Raw genomic sequence first — 19,515 nt, 5'->3', positions numbered from 1 at the left:
GGTAAAGCCAAGATGATGGAGTAAAAGCAGGGATTTGCTATAGATCTTCCCCCAAACCCCTCCAAATATCTGTAAAAAATGACTCTAAACAAATTCCAGAGCTGTAGATCCCACAAAATGACAGAGTGAAATATATCTCCAGTCCAAGACAACCTGGAAGGTCAATAGGAAGGATATATTGCACCGGGCTGGGAGTGGAGGGCAGTACAGAGTGGGCCATACCAGCACAGACAGGGCTGGAGCAGGCCTCAGGATACTGAATCTCTGGCAGGTGCACCAGTTTCAAAACTTCTAAATCTACAAACTTTAAGGACAGCATGGAAGGTCAATGGGTTAACTCTGTGGGACCTGGATTAAAGAAGAGCATGGTCTAGCTCCAGCCCCAGGGAGGTGGAGGTGGCAGTAGTAGCAACAGCAGCAGTAATAGTGGCTGCTTCCAGAACTCTGGGGCCATTGACAAAGGGGGATCAAGAGGCTGATACAAAATCCCAGAAACCTGGGACAGTATACCCACACCCACCCCTGCCCCAACTGGAAGCAGAATCCTATGTTAACAGAGTTAGAAAGTCAAGAATTTGACTGGAAAGATGAGCAAACAGCACAAAAAAAAAATAATTAATTTAAAAATGTTTTAAAAACCTCAGACTATAAATCTTACTTTGGTGACAAAGAAGATCAAAACATACAACCAGAAGAAGACAACAAAGTCAAAGATCATGGATCAAAAACCTCCAAGAAAAAATATGAATTGGTTACAGGACATGGAATAACTAAAAAAGGATTTTGAAAATCAAATAAGAGTAGTAGAGGAAAAATTGGGAAGAGAAATGAGAGTGATGCAAGAAAATCAAGAAAAACAGCTGACTAAAGGAAACCCCTAAAAATACTGAAGAAAATAACACCTTGGGGAGGCTAGGTGGCACAGTGAGCAAGAGCGCCAGCCCCGGCATCAGGAGACCCCAGATCGGTTCTGCCCTCAGATACTTGTCACTCACACAAAATGACTGTCCATGTAAGCTTGAGCAAGTTACTTAACCCCAATTGCTTAAAAAAAAAGAAAAAGAAAATAACACCTTAAAAAAATAGACTCACTCAAATGGCAAAAGAGGTACAAAAAGCCAATGAAAAGAAAAATGTCTTAAAAAGCAGGATTGGAAAAATGGAAAAGGAGGCCCAAAAGCTCACTGAAGAAAATAATTCCTTCAAAATTAGAATGGAGCAAATAGAAGTTCATGACTTTATGAGAAATCAAGAAATTATAAAACAGAACCAAAAGAAAGAAAAAAAATAGAAGACTGTGAAATGTTTCATTGATAAAACCACTGGCCTAGAAAATGTATTCCGGTGAGATAATTTAAAAATTATTGGACTACCTGAAAGCCATGATCAAAAAAAGAGCCTAGATATCACCTCTCACAAAATTATCAAGGAAAACTGACCTGATATTCTAGAACCAGAGGGCAAAACAAAAATTGTAAGACTCCATCATTCACCTCTTAAAAGAGATCACAAAAGGAAAACTCCTACAAATATTGTAGTCAAATTCCCAAGTCCCCAGGTCAAGCAGAAAATATTGCAAGCAGCCAGAAAGCAACAATTCGAGTGTTCTAGAAATACATCAGGATAACACAACACCTAGCATCAAGTATTCTGGAGGTCAGAGGAGCCCGAATTAAAACCAAGAATCACCTACCCTGCAAAATTGAATATGATACTTCAGGGGGAAAAATGGATACTCAATGAAATATGGACCTTCAAGCATTCTTGATGAAAAGACAAGAGTTGAATAAAAATAATTTACTTTCAAATACAAGAATCAAGCTAAGCATGAAAAGGTACGAAGGAAAGAGAAAATCATAAGGGACTTATTAAAGTTAAACTGTTTACATTACTACATGGAAAGATGATATTTGCAAATCATGAGACCTTTCTCATTATTATGGTAGTTGGAGGAAATATAGACAGATAGATAGATAGATAGATAGATAGATAGATAGATAGATAGATAGATAGATAGATAGATAGATGGATAGATAGATGGCACAGGGTGAACTGAATATGAAGTGATGATGTTTAAGAAATAAAATTAAGAGGTAAGAGAAGGATATATTGGGAGAAGGAGATAAGGAAAGATAGAATGGAATAAATTATCTCACATAAAAGAGACAAGAAAAAGGTTTCACAATGGAAGGGCAGAGCAGGGAGGTGAAAGGGAATGAGTCAACCTTACTGTCATTGAATTTGGCTTCAGGAGGGAATAAGATACACACTAAATAAGGTATCTTATACCACAGGAAAATAGAGGGGAAAGGGATAAGAAGGGGGGATCATAAAAGGGAGGGCAGATTGGGGGAGGGAGTAGTCAGTAGAAAATACTTTTGAAAAGGGACAGGGTCAAAGGAAAAAAATAGAATAAGTGGGAGGTGGGATAGGATGAAGGAAAATATAGTCTTTCGCAACATGACTGTTATGGAAGTGTTTTGCATAACTACACATGTATAACCTATATTGAATTTCTTGCCTTCTCAATGAGGGTGGGTGGGGAGGGAAGAAGAGAGAGAATTTGGAACTCAGTTTTAAAAACAAATGTTTAAAAATGATTTTTATATGCAACTGGGAAATAAGATATATAGGCAATGTGGTATAGAAATCTATCTTGCCCTACAAGAAAGTAATGGGCAAAGGGATAAGGGGCAGGGGGGAGGGGAGGTGATAGAAAAGGAGGGCAGACTGGGGGAAAGGTTAATCAGAATGTATCATCTGGGGTGGGGAGAGGGGAGAGATGGGGAGAAAATTTGGAACTCAAAATCTTGTGGAAATGAATGTTGAAAACTAAAAAAATTAATTTAAATCTATGCATGACAATTTTGATCTTCTGCTGTAAGACTATGAATATATGTGTTCATATTTACGTGTACATACAAGATGCATTGTATATATATTTATAAATGTGTATTTTAGATATAAAATCAACATAGACATATGCAACATGGATTGAGATAATGTTCCTCCAATATTTATCTTTTTAAGATCTATTTGTTTGGTAACTAAGTGCCCCCACCCTGATCTCACATGACATATTTTTTTATTTTTAATTTAATTATCATGTACTATCTGTATATTATGTCTAACTATGTTGGCTATTACCCCCAGCTATAGATCATCCTCTAGAGGCCTGGGTCCATATCTCATCTTACATTTGTCTTGGCACATAAGGAAGTAATAAATGTTTGTTGTATTGTATTGTATAAATTAGATTGCCTTGAATATTATTTGATATGAATAATTTCCAGGTGGTTAATTCTTCCTAGCTAATGACATGTATTATATAATTTAGTTTCCTTCTATGATGGCTACCCCCTAAGTAGAGCAGGCATTCATTCAAATAGAAGTCAGTCCAGGATTTTGTAACTATGTTTTGTCCTGGGGAAGATCAATCCATGCCACAATGCTGACTTAGCATAGAGACAGAGACATGAATTAGTAATGCCTTTTTCTTCTTTGTCTACCTAAAAATGTAAGTACTCCAGTTTCTCCCCCATGTTCTTTTGCCAGTCACAAATATTTCAAAGTCAGTCATCTAGTCTCTTGCTATATCTTAAGTGACTTTCCCCTTTCTTTTCTACAGTACGAGAAAAATTTAACCTAAAGGAAAAGCAAACTGCTTGAAGGTTGAACTCAATTTGTAGAGCTCAATTTTCTGTGCTCTCTATTTGCATTAATTCCCACTTAGCCAATCCTGCATCATTAAGGAGAACATGAAGATCTAATTCTATCCTTGTTGCAGATTCAAATCTCCCCTTGCAAATCTTCCCTAATGCAGGGGAGGGCATTTAAAACACTCTCCTGTTTTTACAATGGAATCTCAGAAAAGTACTTCTAAATTCAAGGCACTTCTTTCCACAAAACTGGTGCACTTTTCTTTTTTGACTCTTTGTTCTCAATTTTCCTTCTTTAATGGGCACTGGTTATTTATCTCTTAGATTCCAGACCCTTCTTAAACATTTCCTACCTTCACCATCTGGGACTAGATTGTTTATTCAGTCTTTCCTCCTCGAAACTGCAGTATCTTACTAATGACCTCAGCATGAGGACCTCTAGGGAGGAATGAGAAAAGTTTGGAGAGGTTTTGGAACTAGACAGACCAGCGCAAATATATGGTTGCTTATATGGGCTTAGCAAGGGAGTAGAAAAGAAAAGATGGAAAAGAAAGAAAAAACAAAGTTATAGATCTAGTGGGTATTATCATCAAAATGATAGCATCGAAAATGATTTTTTTCAGACACGTGTAGGGCAGTTTATAGCTGACCAAACACTTTCCTTACAAGCCTGTGAGCCAGGTATGTATCATCAATAGGATCTCTCACTATGCCTTCAAAGAAAACAGTAACATCATAAACCATGCTTCGTTTACCTGCTCCTTACTGCACTGAGTCAGATAAACTGGGTTAGTATCTTGGTTCTACTTAATTACATAACCTTGGGGAAAGTACTTTCACTTCTGTAAACCACAGTTGCCTCATCTGTTAAATGAAAAGGTTATGATGGGGCAATGGGACCTGGGCCCCTAAAATCCCCTGAACTTTCCCACACTGGTGTTCTTTTTGAGGTCTCAAGAAAAACGGAACTTTTTCCAGGCCTTTAATAGAAAACCCAAGGACAAATTTTTGGTAATTGAAAAGCATTAGCTCATCATGGATCTGGGGGCTGAATCCCTCTATGAAGGAGAATCCTGAGATGTAGGGGGAGTAAGCCTCAGGAAACCAAAAAGACACCTTCTATTTTCCCAATTCTCTATCATCCTAGAGAATTGAGAGGGTTGGACATGCACTTCCTGATAGGGCTTCCTTCATTTGGTGTAATGTGTTTCTGGGTCTAAGATGAACTTGTAAGCATAGGACTGAAGAAGTCACCATAAAATGTAGAGGTCAGAGGTTTAGGGGTGCGTGAGACCCCAAAATACCAACACACAGGGTCCTGCCAAATGAATACGACTCCAGTCTTCTCTCAGCTAAAGAAAGGCAAAGTTTATTAAAATTCGCCATAATGGATAGACTCTTAAGGAGTCTTGGTTTCTTATGACTCTTATATTGGATGAGCCAGCCAAAATCATCTGACACAGAATGACTCTACACTAGACAATTCTCTGGAGCTCTCACACCTATGGAGGCAGGATGGGGTCTTATATATATATAGAAAAGTTGTGGGAGGATTTTAGGGATGGTCTAGAGGAAGAGTTTGGGGAGGGTCTTCAGGAGTCAAATGAGGTCAGACTCCAGTGATGAGAGATTAAGTAGCTGGAGGCCACCTGGAGATGAGAGAATGGAGGGTTTGGGAGGATCAAGGGTGGGAGCTAGCTGGACAAAGGAGGGCTAGGCTAGTAACAGAGATTTGGGCTGAGCCACAATAAAAGACTTATGGCCTCAGGCAAATGCCTCATGAAGTGGGAAAATTCAATCAGAGTTCAAGAGGCTTCCCAAAACCTGTACCTCATCAGGACCACAATGGAGCCTGAGAATATCAGGCCCAAAAAGCACCTCCAAGCATTCCTAGGTGCTTGGAGAGTAACCTAACTGCAGAGTGAGAAAGGGGTAGAGAGAGAGGAGGCTTACATACCTTTTCAGTCTTGGCTGGAGAAGGGTTTGAGAGGTCAGGCAATCCCCAAAATGTAAGGTACAGGGGATCTTCCTTAAAATAATTCAACCACTCAGGCCTTCTTTCAGTCAAAGTAACAAAGTTTTCTTATAACACCAGTAATGTGGGCAATATTCCTAGTAAATCTGTGAATTTGATGACCGATATTTATGTGAAAAACAAAAGAAAGGATTTCTGCTTCCACACAGGATTAAAAGCTACTCTGAGCTTTGCAGGATTATATTATAGGATATAAGTCAGAGGTTACTGGTTCTAATAGAAGCTGTAACCTAGCAGGACCAGGCTTCTGACTAAGTAAAAGGTCAGAAGTTTGTACAGATGTTTAATGCACTGTTTGAGGGGGAACATTGATAACAAGGAGGCGAATATAAAGTGGTAGCATCTAGCCAATGGAGAGCAAGAGGGGAAATTTGAATTGGGAAGAGGGCATAAATAGCCTTGCATTTGTCTGAGCTAGTTACTCCTTTAGGGAGTTAGCCATTCACAAGGAATGTAAAATAAATGTAAAATAGAATGAGAACTTTCCAGGTTTCAGGAGGAGTATTTGCTTTCTAAAGTAAGTATGCTTCTCACAATCATTTACAAAAAACAGGGGATCTAGATGGGATTAAGAGGTGGTAAATAACTTTGTCTGGCCTGGGGGCAAAAGAGAAAGGGTTCTGCCTGGGATTTAGGAGTCAGGTAGTCTGGGGTGGGCCAGGTGTAGACAATGGAAGGAGTTAAGTGGTTTGAGAGCCAGAGTGAAAGGGCAGTTAAAAGGATTATTGAGAAGGTAGAAAGGGATGGGCCAGATGCCTCAGGTGAAACAGGGGAGTCCAGGTCCCATTGTTCCATGAAGTCTTTTAGTAAGTACTGCTTTCAATCACCAAAACAATGATACAGAGATAGTAACAGTAGTTTTACTCATCTCAGAGCTCAAGCTCAGTTGAAAACTTAGCAATTAATGAGTGAGCTCACTCATCAATAGAATATGAATACACAAGCATCACAGGAATAATGGAATTTTACAGGAAGTAGAAAGGGAAGGGCACCTAAATGACACCATGGATAGAGCACAGTGCCTGGAGTCAGGAGGACCTGTGTTCAAATCCAGCCTCAGACACACATTAGCTGTGTGACTCTGGACAATCATTTAACTGTGATTGCCTCAAAAAAAAAAAAAAAACAGAAAGAAATTGGGAAGAAAAGAAAAAGGTATACACATCTTGAAAAAAGTAAAAAGGGATAGGGGATGTCTGCATAAGGAAGGTCACAGAACTAGCTGGTTAAAACTAAAGCTATGGTTTTGTTTCGTGTTTGATTTTTGCAGATTTTAGAAGGTGTTATGACCCTTTAGCAACAATTTCTAGAAATTCAAGACTGGGGCAGCATTTTTCTTAAGACATTAGGGGCAAAAAGCCTGAACCATAAATTTCCTTGTCACACTCTCAAATAGAACATAGTCTAACAGGGAGGCAGCATGCAAACAATTATGCACAAACAAAATATATACAAGATAAATTGGAGATAATTTCAGAGGGAGGGAGGCACTAGCTTTAAGGGGAACTTGGAAAAATTTCTTTCAGAAAGTACAATTTTAACTGGGTCTTGAAGGAAGCAAGGAGAGAATTTGTTCTACCATTTATTACATGTGTAAACTATTGCAAATCACTTACCCTCTCTGAGTCTCATATGTAAAATGGGAATCATGGGGTGCTTGGGTGCCTGTGCTTGAACATCAGTTTGTAAAATCACATTTCTCCATAGCCTCAAATCTCCCTAACCTCAGAGAATTACCTCCCCATGCTAGTACTCTGCCTAGCAACAATTCATGGTCAAGCCCCAGCCAAATGCTTATCTCCCCTTGGTACAATAACAAGCTGCACATATGAATCCTTCACTAGATTATCTATAAGTAACTCCCTAGCTCATTACATACATCTTGAATCCCTTGTTATGTATGACTTATGCTTGGGATATACTAAACTCCCAATATCCCTCTTGTGAAATATGACATTGATGGTGATAAGGTTAAGCATAAAATGATGAGGCTAGGGTTAGGGGTGCTCGAGACCCCAAAATATCAACACACTGGGTCTTGCCAAATGAATTCAACTCAAGTCTTCTCCCAGCCAAAGAAAAGCAAAGTTTATTAGAAGTTTGCTTGTATTGGACACAGAATAAGAATTTACTAGAAAATTCTATGGCTCTCTCACACCACATGGTGTGAGATGGGTTCTTTTATACAGAAGGTTGTGGGAGGAATCTAGGGGTGGTCTAGAGAAGGAGTTTGGGGAGGGTCTTCAGGAGAAGTCAGATGAGATCAATGAGTGATTAAGAGCAGGAAGTTTCTGAAGGCTACCTGGAGACTGAAGACAATGGTGGGCTAGGCCAGTTCAGGGCTAGATTGCTTTTTGATAGGCTCAAGGATAGGAAGTCTAGTAACAGAGATATGTGCCCAGTCACAATGTAAGGTTTATGGCTTCATGCAAATGCCTCATCAATGGGATGATTTAATCAGAGTTCAAGGGGGGCTCCCAGAGCCTGTACTTCATCAATGACATCTTGGTCAGCCCTGACCACTAGCTGACTTAGTTACCTTCAAGCCTAAAACCACAACTCCTTGCAGCCCCTCCTTGGACTCTTTCCTGGTGGATTCTGGGCAATATGCCTGTGCAGTAGATATTAAAAGTACATGTTCCTTTGAAAACTGACCACTCCTTAACTCCTCCCTAATCCCACCCTGATTCACCTAGTTAGCATATTTGGCACAGGTTCTACTATAAATTATCCTATATAAACTTTAACTCTTCTTTTCTAAGGTTGTAAATTCCCTAAGAACTCTTGCCTGCTGTATAGTGTAACAATAAATCTTTGCCACCTTGATTTAGAGAATGCTTGAGTTTGTGAATTCATTCCAGACTACTTTCCAGGGACTCTGGTTATTGGGGTTCCTGGACTCCCTGAACTACTCTCTGACACACACATGTCAATATTAGATATCCTCTGACTTCCCTTTCAATTGGAAAGTCCTGATCCTATGATCTTGCTAGCTAGTAGAAACAAAGCATGGTCATAAGTAGGTCATTATCACTGGCAAGAAAGATGGCAAATATTCAATTCTCTGATGTTATTTTGCTTTGTAAAGGAATAATATTGGGGCCAGTGCCATAAACAAAGTAGAAAAAAATGACACCCATTTTATTGAAAAGTTCACCAGGGAATAATTTATTATTCTGTATTTCAGTAAGAAGTACAACATATGACTGTCCCAGAACTAACGTGCTAAACAGTTGTAAGGATGGTTTTCACATAAAGACTATATAATATTCACACAAAATAATCTATATGTAACCAGGCATCTAGGTAGTACAATGGTTAGAGTATTGGACTTGAAGTCAGTAAGACCTGAATTCAGATACTTCCTCCTTAATGTGAACCCAGGCAATGCACATTTTAATCTCTTTTTCAATTTCTTCAACTGTCAAATGGAATAATAACAGCGCATACCTCACAGAGTTATTGTGACGATCAAATGACCTAAAACTTGTTAAGCATTTAACACAGTTCTTGGCACATAGGAGGTGCTTAATAAATGCTTACTTCCCTTCTCCCATCCCTTCCCCATAAAAATATACTCATTCTGAAAGATAGATGAGATAGTGCATCACTGGGAACGTCAGTGAGAGACAGTTGGTAGGTGAGAGGATGAATGGATAGGAGAGTTGGCAATGAGCTAAGCAAGCTTAGGCAAGGATAAATCTCAGTCTACATTTTTAATATCTCAAGGAATATCCATATTTGCCTCAGGGCAAAAGCCCTGCAAATGTTATAAAATGAATGGGGAAGTAAAATGTAAGGATTTGGAAACTCCTCACAATCTGTAATTCCCTCAATTACAGAGGCAATTCTGCCACTTGCTCTCCATTATGGGACAACAGTTTAAATCCATATTTTATTGAATAAGATTTTCAGTAACATCTAAATAAGTATTAAAACCTTCAGAGGAAGACTGAATTATCTGTTATGTTGTGGCAACTATGGCCCGCATTTCCTACCTTCTGTTCAGTTTGTGGTAGCTAAGAACCAATCATTTTCAGTAATATAAAAGGCACACTCTTTATGTGAGTATATCAAGTAATCATTACTGTGCTACTCAGTTAGAAACTAATCAATTCTCTTGAAATTATCAGATTTTTTTTTAAGTTTTATCATCACATTCAATTACTTAGAACATTTTCATAATATTTGAACCAAGTGACTTTAATATATTAACATATATGGTGTGTGTGTATGGATGGATGGAGAGAAAGATATGTATAGATAGATAGATAGATAGATAGATAGATAGATAGATTAAACAGTATCAGTGTATTGTTTTAAGAAAAAGTTAATAACTAAGACTTTTTGAATATTAAAACATTCAAATTAAGTACAAAGGACAAATGAAAGATGCTATCTGCATCTAGAGAAAGAATTGAGAAGTAGAAATATGAATAGAATAGTTTTACACACACATGCACACATGAACACACAATTTGTGTTTAATGGTAACCATCTCTGGGTGGGAAGTGGGAGAGAGGAGGGAAAAAAAGAAAAAAAAACGTTACATGATTATTATATATTTAAAAGGAGTAGCAAGTTGTACATACCATAATAGATTTGTAGTTTCATGTACAGTTATCTTTTTTCTATTTTACTATGTTATAAAAATGCTTGTTTTATTTAAGTTCAGAAAAAAAATTAAAACATATACAAATACAGTGTGTCCCAAAATTCTTAGTGCAATTTTAAGCCCATTAAAACTTAAAGGATAGGTAACTTTATAAGCATTGGGAAGCCCTAGTTCATCAGAACACTTCCACAAATGAAAATGAAACCCATAGCTCTTGGGGAATAAGTAACTCTTAGGAACTTGCCTGAGTCATGCAAAGGTAAACTGAAGTCTTTAGGGTCACATAGCTAGTAAATGTTGGAGTCAAAATGTCATCCATTGAATACAGATGACAAAACGATCCTTTTAATGTTGTAGATTGACAGATTCAATAGATCTCAGCTTGTTATATGTGCTAATCCAGAGTTCAAAGTTCCTTTCTCATAGAAACACATTAAATTGAACTCACACAATAATGCTTCAAAATAGAAGGTACTAATTTCCATTAATCATCTCCCTGCCCTTGGAAAGATTATTCAAAGAAATCTAGGAAGAAGGAAGGAAGAGTCTGGGAGGCCTAGAGTTTAGTGTTAAAGAAAAAAAAAAAAATATATATATATATAGTACTGAAATCTGCATTTCTAGTCTGAATACCTGTCTGCAACCGGCTAAGCCTCCTACCGTTCATGTGGCCACGGAAAGGTCACTCATTTTCTGTGTTTCACTTTGCACATCTGTTTTTAACATGTCTGTATGAGCTGAAAAAAGGTAGCAAGCAGTAAACTAACCTTTCTTCCTTCTGTCTTGCTCATTTGCAAGGCAAAGGTGGAGAGGGGATTGCAAGGGTGAACATACTCTTACAGGAAAGCAATCATTTTTATATAATATTATAGGCTTAGCACACATGACCAAAATGGACTAGGCAGAGATTTTTAGGAAGAAAATGCCATTAGGAAGAATTTGAAGATGTCTTTTGATGATGGCTAAGGAAAAAAAAAATCATCCAGTGGCATTGGATTGCCAGGCTACCTGCTAAAATTTAATGAGGCTGTCTGCGAATTCCAGAAATGTCTGGAAAAATGGAACCAAATCTGCAGACACAAGTGTCTGAGGCAAGAAACAGTGGTAGAAAAAAAAAAAAAAAGAAAGCAGAAAAAGCCAAGAGTCAGAATAAAGGCAGCAAACTCCATAGTGCATTGAACTTTAATTCCACAGAGGGCAGGGGGTAGGGGAGAAAGCTCCCACAGCCCTGGATCAAAAATCTACAATAATAGTACATTCAAGTCACTTGGTCCAAGTGGTCACGAGTTTTTTTTTTTTTAATTTTGTTTTGTTTTGTTTTCCTGGGCATGTGAGACAAAGTATTTTAGGAAAAGAGCTTAAGAAAAGGTACCTGAAAATAGTGTGAATCAATCATTCAACAAACATTTATTAAGTACCTATTATGTGCCAGAAACTATACTAAGTGCTGGGAATATAAATACACACAAATGCAAAAATGAAACAATTCTTATAGCCATTATATTTGTATTAGGCAGTTATCCTAGTGAGTTCATGAATGGCCTTGAATTGGATCTATGATGTCATAGTCAAAACCCATTAATTCACAATTCTATCGACCATCCTCTCTTCCTAAATACACTCTCCTCACTGGAATTTTACAAAACTACCCTTTCCTGGTTCTTCTCCTACCATAATGACTACCCCCTTCTCAGTCTTCTTTGATGGTTCATGATGTATAGGATATCCACTTATAATGGGTATTCCCTAAGGTTAAAGTTCTGGGAAGTCTCTTCTCTAAGATCTCTCTCAGTGACCTCATCTGCTCCTATAAGGTTAATTATCATCTCTGTGTAAATGTCTCAGATCTATAAATCCAGCCTATTCGCTCCCTTAAATGTCAGTCACATATCACCAAATGTCTAATGAACTTCCAATTGAATTGTCCTAGAGACATTTCAAACATGTCCAAAATGGAACATATCTTTCTTCCCCAAACCAGTCTCTCTGGAAGAATAAACTCCTTACCTCATGTTTGTTTTCCAACTATACATGTACCCTTTATGCATGACTGATTACATCTGTCTCCTGATGAGAAAAGTTTCACATGTGTGGGCTTTACTGTGTGTGACTTTACCATATATGTCCTTATGTACATTCAATTCCACGTGTGTATATTGACCGCAATTGTTCAGCATATTTGTCCATCACACCTAATCCTTGTCTGTGTCCATTCTTTTTTTTTTTTTTTTGGAGGGGAAAGGCAGGGCAATTGGAGCTAAGCGACTTGCCCAAGGTCACACAGCTAGTTTTGTGCTAAGTGTCTTTAAGTGTCTGAGGCTGGATTTGAACTCAGGTCCTCCTGACTCCAGGGCTAGTGCTCTATTCACTGTGCCACCTAAATGCTCCATGTGTTCATTATTCATAATGATGAAGTGAATACTTTTATAAGAGCATGACTTATGTTTATGAAGGAAATGTCTTTTTTATACCTTTCTAACCAAACTATTTCACTAAATATCTTTGTTTTCAACTACTTATGTCCTCTACCTTATTAGTAAAAATGAGCACATTAGTAGGGGCTCATGACCTATTTCTTTAGGTACATATAAACAAATGTGCCAGTTGTAACCCAGTGATAGCTGAGGATAGCTACGGGTCCTGTAGCAATGTAAAAATTTCCATTTTCACTCCTGAACCCTGAGTTGTAAAGCTACAGTAGCTCTGTCTCTCTGTCACACACACACACACACACACACACACACACACACACACATACATACACACACACTGAATGTCTTTGGCCATCCTCTGTGGCAATTCCTGACCTCATTCACTGTAGTAGACTACTGACCAGGATCAGTGACTCTCTGGAATAGGACATTCTAGCATAAGAGGGTAGAGTTAGGCCCCAACAGTAACCACAGAGCTCTTGTCCAACACAGGCCTTAGCAACTCTGAAGTCACACTGAACATAGAAGGTTGGAGTCAGGACTTAGTAGTGGCAGTAAAATGGCATTCAGGCCTACTCCAAAATTCTGTCCCAGCATAAGGCAGAAGAGTTCAGGTCCCAGTAATGGCATTTGTCCTACCATGACCCAAAGGGGTAACAGCTGACCATGGCAGAGCAGGCAGCAGATTCAGATGCAGGCACCAGCATCAGAGCCCAATGTATGGCTGGAAGGGTTATGAATCTCAGTGGCAGTGAAGAGTGGAACATATTTCATTGGCAGTGGTAACCTCGTGGCAGAAGTGTGGGCACTGGAATATGTAGTGGCAAAAAATAGGCCCTCTATGGAATGCTGATTGCTATAACATAAAAAAAAAAACTTTTTGCTCCATCCACATTACTCTTAGTAAAATACACTGTAATTGCCATAGAACATTTCCTCGGGGAGTGGTTGGATGGCCAAAAGGTGACATTTTTGCTTTTTTGGAAAGGAGGGGTAGATAAGTATATCTAACTAGCCCCCATAGAAGAAAGGGATAGTCCCTAGGAGGCCTCTCATGGAGTAAACATTGTATATCCTCTCCCATGGGGCTACTGGAGAGGGGGCTGTCCTGTCCTCTGGAACACTCAGCATTAGGTGGGTGCTGGTACAGAGCAATACTTCCTGATCAGTGATGAGGACAGTTGACTATGCAGAAAGCATCATCATCTTCTCTGTAGCCCTGATGTTTCTTGCAATGCTTTTATGAATGGGTCCCTTTTTAAATGGAGAGATCTACTAAATAGCAACACCCCCCACTTGGAATTCACTATTTAGAATCTCAGTACTTTTGGGGACTCTACCAGAGTCATTCAGTGATCTGCTAAATTGTTTGTTTCATTTTTGCTATGTTTTTACTTTAGCATTTCTTTTTCAATTTCCTTACTGCTATCTACATTAGGTTTGTAGAATATCAGAAATCAGGGTTAGCCAGTAAACAGCCCTAAAGTCATTTAAAGTGGTTGAATACCATCCAGAAGACCATAAGGACCATACCATCAAGAGGACTATGGGTAAAAGCAGTATCCTAGCCCTGTCCCCACCCCAACCCCCGTCAAATTAGGCTAGTTTTTCTTTAAAATGTATTGAAACCATCCTGGGGACCTGGTGAGTTCAAGAGACTAAAATTTCAAGCTCTTGACATCCTGGTCACCTAACTACAAAGCTGCCAGCTCCAGGAGCCCTCTGATACTTTACCAATGGAAAATAATAAGCAACTAGCTGACTGTGGATAAACTATTGGGCCTGGAATCAAATTCAGCTTCAGAAATTTACTAGCAGTGTGACCCTGTGCAAGTCAATTAACCTGTTTGCCTCATTTGAAAATGGGAATAATAGCATTCTCTCTTCCCAGAATTATTATGAGGATCAAATGAGATAATAATTATGAGACTCTTAGCACAGTGCTTGACACGTAGTAAGAGTTATATAAATACTAGCTATTGTTATTATTAACTCAGACAAGGGAGCTTCACTCAGCTGAATCAACCTGAGGGTTCCTCACTGTTTATCCTTGTTAAATACTCTTCTCCTGCTAGGGATAGATAAGTAACCCTCCTTTTGTTAATTGTTGAATGAAATATCCCTTTAGTTCTCATATTGAACCATTACTAAAGGGAGGACTTGAGTCAGATCCATCCAAGAACATTGAACCTCAAGTCCTTTATTCAAAATATCTGCCATCATTACATGTATATGGACAGCAACACATTTTCAAGGGTTTGAGCTGCTCTCTATTTTGTTCCAGAAGTCCCTAAATAAACAATAAGAAGCTGTTCAGACAATGGTCTAGAACATAAGTGCTTCTATTAGCTGAATGGGAATTTTGAGCAAATGCACTAATAAACACTTGTGTAACATTTGTGTTACATTGTGTTAATAATTTGCATAACATTCATGTAAAAAAGTAAACTGTGTTCTTAGGGAGAAAAATAAAGAGCATAAAGGGTGATTAATATTTAGACAAGATCATGTCAGAAGAAAATAATCTTCATTTTCAGCAACCCAGGAAAAACTTTAAAGATACACTTTTGAAACTGGAGATAAACCTCATTATGACAGTATTCACTATGCTTAATTCATGAAGCACCAAGGGGACCTCATTATAAGGCAATAACAGCTATAAGGGTGCCCTGAAGCATAGACCTTGAGAACAGCATGAAGTCAAGGCAGGCTCCAGTGTATTTTGATTTTCATCTTTGAATAATAAGGTAATATACATCAAGCTACAACAGAAGTTTAAGATAGATTGTGAGGTAAAAATTCAGCTAAAAAGTCAATGTATGTACTGCCCTACAATTCAATTACTTTTTCTATAACATGTATGTACTTCTCTTGCCTGCAGCAATCCCCACCAATGTGGCTCAGGAGAAAAGGAATGAGTTAAGGGCTAAATGAAAGGATAACAAGGAAAGGAACAGAAAAAGATATTTTTATTTATAGAGTTTTAAGATCAAAGTTCTAGATATGAAGGCTAACCTACCAAGAATTCAATTGTTACCTCTTAGCTAATTTTTACTGGTGTCTGATGCCAAAGGAAATGTGGGTTATGAAAACTATTCTTAGTTCACAAAAAATTTGGTTTTATGTTTTTGTATTGAAAAATAAATATTTTTTTCTTATTCAAGGTAAGCTTCTTACTTCAATACTTCAGAGACAGAAATTGTCCTAAAGGTGTATATTCCCTCCACTCTTGGAAATCATGCACACAAACCCAAGAGTTAACATTTATATAGTTCTATGAGTGTAGCAGCAAGCACCCCAAGCGTCCTCAAGGTTTGCAGCTACCACAGGTTCTTGGATCTGCTTTGTTAAAGGAAAGCAACTCAAAATGGGTTAACAAGCTTACTTTAATCAGTCAGACATATATCATTTACCTTGTTCAGGAGAAAAGGTCAGCACCCTGAACCTCAAAGTATACAGGCATAATTATCAAGACAGAAACATCAAGTAGACAGATTTCCAAACTGTCCAACCATTACATCCATACCCAGTCAACATCTGGGTTTCCACATTCTGGGTTTTTCAAAGCCGGGGGACTCTCAACAACGGCTTCCCAGAATTCAGATCAAATCACAGAACATTTCTCAAAGTGAGTCCCAAAACAAAGCTACACATCAGGGCTTATATAGCCTTCTCCTGGCTCAGAGAATGTAACAACCTTATTGACCCACTGGCCAATCAAGAAGTATCTACTGAAAAACAAGCCTCCCTCCCCAGGCTTCTGGTGCACTTTAGCCTAGGGGCAGGGAAGATCTTTAAAATTTACATTCGCATTACAATGAGTCAGGCACTGTGCTAAGTGCCTTTATAGGTGTTATCTCATGTAATCCTCAAAACTACCCTGGGAGGTAGATATGAGGAAACTGAGGCAAACAGAGGCTAAATATTATACCCAGAATCACATAGCTAGTAAATGTCTGAGACTGAATTTGAATACAGATCTTCCTGACTCTGGCCTATATTCCAGAAGGAAAATACAAAGTCTTTATAACTCAAGGTTCTAGGAATAACACTGTGCTTTAGAACATTTGTTGCTTTCCCAGCAGAGTTTCTATTCTTCCCAGAAGAGTAGTAACTGCTGATCATCTGATGTCTTCTAGTACACTGCTATCTCTACTCTATTGTTCTCTCTGACTCTCCACTAAGTGGCATTAATAAGCAGTCTTTTCTTGCAAGGAAACACAAGCAGCTATATTTTTATATGTATACCTGTAATGCAAAGCAAAGGCAACTTCCCAAGGTTCAAAATACCAACATAAGTGCTCTCCATTTTATTCAGTGACAAAGTAAGAACAGAGAGAATCAACATATAGCATAATTCAAAATACAGCATTTACCAAGTGTGATTCAATAATCTCCAAGTACTACCCCACCCCTGGACATTACATTCATTTAATCAGTCACAAAGTCCCTCTTCTAAATACTACTCCACCCCTAGGCTGTATATTCATTTAGTCCATTACAAAGCCCCTCTTCTCAAATGGAGATTAGTTTCCAATCATAAGTAAAGTACTTTCATTTGTTCAATCACAGAACACAAAAAGGTCAAAAGTTCCCCACCCTTGGATCAAAATTGAATCTACCCCAGAGTTAAAACAAGATTAAGCTCAGCATTTAATACACAAAGAGAGGTCTTTTCTTCATCTTGACAGGCAAGTCTCATCAATCTTTGTTCCTGGGGAGACAAAGTTTAGCAAGGCCACAAGATACATTGCCAGTGTCTTCATTAATTCATTCTCTGTCTGGAAAACAGTTGTAGGACCCTTGAAAACATTAGCAAAACCCTCTTCCAGGATTTCTGTAAGCATACAACAAGAAAATCCTTCTTCATGGCTTCTGAACCAACAGCAAGGTTCCAAGAATTCTGCAACAACAGCACTGTCCTTCACCAGTGGACAGAATTCACTCTCTGTCTGCACAACAGTCTCAGGAGCTCTGAATCAACAGCAAGGTTTCCAGCCCTCTGCAACATCAGCACTGTCTTTCACCAGTGGACAAATCTGGCAAAACAACATCAAAATAGAAAAAGTACCAGCATAACAGCCATGTCTCCTCAGTCCTTGGCAGCTCTGGGTGGCAGCTCTCAAAAGTCCTGGGCAATTCAAACTGGCCCTCAGCAATCCTCTCAGACTCTCTCTGCCTCCAAGGTGCTGCCTCCAAAAAGTTCTTCTGCCTCTCTCTTTTCTTGTGTCTCTCTAAATTTACATCAGTCACCAGCTCCTCCCAGTTCAGCCCTCTGTTTTCATGTCAACAAGTCCATCCCACAAGTGGAATTCACAAGCTCTGAGTTTTAACACAATCAAATCAAAAACAAAGCCAATACAGGGGGATCTTTAAATGTCATTACTATTACAATACCCTATCACCAAAACCTATTTTATTTCTTTTATGAGTCAGAACTACTCTGCTATACCTAGCCAGTAGAATGAATATTGCTTCACTAAAATTTATCTATTGTACTTTCTTTATTTCCCTCAGGAGTATCTTCTTTAATCCAGGCTGATATTTAGTTTGGGTTAAAGAAATTATTTTATTTCCCATTATATTCCTGGTTAGTAGCTCCTCTAACATACAAATTGCCCAAAAGCTTCACTATAAGAATGATGGGGAGGGGGGTGGAAAGGGTGGAGTGGAATGAAGCTGTGACCTTTGTGGGGTGTTGTTATAACTGAAACTCAAATATTTATTTCCCTATAGCATAAAAATCATTGTCATAGGAAAGAGATCTGCTTACCACCACTGTAATGAAAATACTGATTAGTGGGAGAGAAGTTACCTAGTCACTCTGGGTCTCATTTTCCTCATACACAAAATAAAGAGAATGAACTAGATGATTTCTAAGGTATCTCATATAATACTCACATATTTCAGAACACAGCATAGTGCTTGTATATATGTGACTGGATATCTTCTCAGTGACAATATTTCCTAAACAGATAATGATACCAACTCATTTTAATCTGTGCAATAGTTCTATAATGAAGATTATATATATATATAATCATTGGAGGCTGTAATGGCAAGCACAGAAGTAGTTCGCACCTTGTTTCAGCTATTGAATAATCACCTTGTTTCAGTTCCACTTTCTTTTGAGCCTTGTATATCAAGTCTGTTAAGAAACAGAACATGTGCACCACACAAATTGTGAACCCTAGAACTCATGAACTCCTGAAACAGGAAGGGGAGGAGCTAATGACCATATATAAGGAGAGGCCCAGGTTATACACAACAGAACTGAGTAAAGGACTCTTGGGGTGGCAGAGTCAAGAAGGAGAAAACTTGTGGTATCCCGAAACTCTGTCTGCTCTTTCTGTGTTGATGTTTGTTTCTGATACTTTGTACAGAAGCCCTGGGACCTTACTGGAAGCTCTGGGTGAAGATTTTCTGGTTGTATGTTTACAGAAGTCCTGGAGGAGGATTTTGGAGGTCCTAGGACTTTACTGATGATTTGTGCTGACCTCTTGGACCTTTTTTGCAGGTCTGTGTTGATTTCTATGTTGATGATTTGTGTTGAGTTCTCAGACTTTGTTGGTGGTTCTGAGTTGATTTCACAGGCAGATAGTGAATTGATAATTGTTCCTGGCAATGTTAATGAATATTATCATGGCTTTCTCAAACTTTGTCTTCTGAGAAACAGGAACTGTGAAGGATTTGAGGTGGATTGGACACTGTGGACTTCAATATGGAATGGGAACTGGATGAAGAACTGGACAAGGAGCTGGACAAGGAACTGGG

Source organism: Petaurus breviceps, unplaced genomic scaffold (genome assembly GCF_028583685.1).
Source record: "Petaurus breviceps papuanus isolate PSGF00001 unplaced genomic scaffold, PetGlider_PUasm1.0 90842, whole genome shotgun sequence".
In the NCBI taxonomy this organism is placed as follows: domain Eukaryota; kingdom Metazoa; phylum Chordata; class Mammalia; order Diprotodontia; family Petauridae; genus Petaurus; species Petaurus breviceps.
The sequence above is the reverse complement of the archived record's forward strand: the minus strand, read 5'-3'. Positions refer to the sequence as shown.